This window comes from Oncorhynchus nerka, unplaced genomic scaffold (genome assembly GCF_034236695.1).
Source record: "Oncorhynchus nerka isolate Pitt River unplaced genomic scaffold, Oner_Uvic_2.0 unplaced_scaffold_5355, whole genome shotgun sequence".
Taxonomy (NCBI): domain Eukaryota; kingdom Metazoa; phylum Chordata; class Actinopteri; order Salmoniformes; family Salmonidae; genus Oncorhynchus; species Oncorhynchus nerka.
In genome coordinates this window covers 4,567-6,621 of record NW_027035957.1, presented here as the reverse complement: position 1 = coordinate 6,621, position 2,055 = coordinate 4,567, and the positions used below count along the sequence as shown (strand labels likewise).

Genomic DNA, 2,055 nt, shown 5'->3' with positions numbered 1-2,055 from the left:
GGTAGCTCTCAGGGTTGGAGTTAACCAGGAACTCTCCAGGAACAGTTGGGAGTTAACCTACAGGAGGGTAGCTCTCCAGGAACAGGGTTGGAGTTAACCTACAGGAGGTAGCTCTCCAGAACAGGGTTGGAGTTAACCTACAGGAGGGTAGCTCTCCAGGAACAGGGTGAGAGCACTGGATAGGCTGTTGTTTGGAACTCGCTCCCTAGTAGTAGTCTGGGTACCAGACTATTTCAGCTCTCTACAATGTTACATCATCATCTTTCCAAATCCCTGTTTTGACAAGCAGGAACAGACTGTCTGGCACACAGGCTAAGATACTGCAACATAAGTAAAATCAAGTATTTAGACAAATAAGGAAAAGTACTCTTTATAAAAAAGAAAAATGATTGTAATATATACAATGAACTCTCAACAGCACCCGTTTTCTTATCAAACAGGTTGTGTTCTTTCCTTTGTTCTGTCTCTTCTAATCTTTATCCCTTTTCCTCCCAGTACTGCAGTGACTGAACTAAATGAGACTGTGTGTGTAGCAGTATGTGTTGTAACCCCCAGTCTCCACTCTTAATCATTAATGGGCATGTGATCCTCCAGAGTTCCCCCCCACCTCCACTGTGTCCATGCATGTCTTTCCCATGTCCTAGAATGCAGTGTGCACTTCCACAGCCTTCGTCATCTCCCTCGCTTTCAGAGGAGGACTCTCCGAACTGTTTGGGTTTCTCGTAGACGCAGCAACCTGTGAAGGTGTCAGAAATACTCAGTCATCAATAATGCCTACAATTGCATGCATATACTTTAGAGTACCAGATAACAGAGAGTGCATCTAAAAAGCTAGAAACAGAGGAAGGTGTGAAATAAATACTCACACTTGGAGGATCTCCTTCCCATATGCTCGTTGTCACTGTGTCGCTGGACCACTCCACCTTCTTGTCAGTCTTTCTCTTCCTCAGCTTGATGGTCAGGCTACGTCCCTCCTGAGAGACACAAACAGGAGACTGTTTAAGCTTCACCTTCATACAGGCATATGGTGTTTCTCTTGTCAGCAAGGTCATGTAGTCAGTCAACATCACATTTGCTAGTTAGTTGATGGGCTGGTACAACTGGCAATGTGCTACACTTGACAGCTAGGATCAAATCGTTTCACCATGATTGTATGATCTAGTTTGTAAGGGGCAATTCCATGTAACGGATTTACGCCAAGACTCAGATTTGTTTTTATTTCAAAGTTTAACAAACCATAGATCTCTATGCACAATTACTATTGTGAACAATTTGCAAAGAATTTTTTTACAAAAATATTTATAGGAAGAACTGTGCAGAAGTTTGACAACACAATAAAAACAGAGCGAAGTTTTAAACGTATTTATTCTGTAAGTTACCAAACGTTGCATTTGCACAGTTTTTACTAGTAAATGTTTTATTTATTTACTGTGTAGTAAATTGTTCAAAGTAGTCATTGTGCAAAAATGTGTATGGCTTGTTAAACTTCAAATCAATTACTTTTGTTTGGCATAGGTTTTAAAGTGAAAAATCTGTGCCTCTGCATAAATGCCGCGTTACCATGGAATTGCTGGCTTTAGGTAATAATGGATTACTTTTGCTATTGTAACTAGATAACTGATCTACTGCGGCCTCTGCATGCATATTGGACTCGATTCCAAATAGTTTATTCGTTATCTTCCTGTATCTACTAATGGCTAATGATTTGGGTTTCTATAGCTAGTTTACCTGCTGGGGCGGTGGCGGTGTTTCTACTTCAATGGTCTCCGTTATCGTCTCGTTAGAAAGTACCTGGCGCCTCCGCCATCCCGATGATGTTAGTTTGGCGGTATTGAGTCGCGCCAGCCGTCAGCAAACGTCAACGTTGTTTTGGGAACAACAACCACCCTGTTTCTGCAACAATAAACACACTCGTTGTCGTTGGATGTTCCGCAAGAAGCTGTATCAGAATTACAAAAAACAAAAAAAGAAATGGCTATATGGAGGAAGTAATTCCAAGACGGACCACTTCCGGTGGTTCCGTACGCAAACGCGTTCGCCGGAAACAATGATGCT

The 2,055-nt window shown here is 41.9% G+C and overlaps 1 pseudogene; it reads right to left on the bottom strand.

The window, feature by feature from the left end:
• Positions 1 to 471: 471 nt before the first annotated feature.
• LOC135566377 (E3 ubiquitin-protein ligase PPP1R11-like) lies at positions 472 to 1,807 on the bottom strand (annotated as a pseudogene).
• Between the last annotated feature and the right edge of the window lie 248 nt (positions 1,808 to 2,055).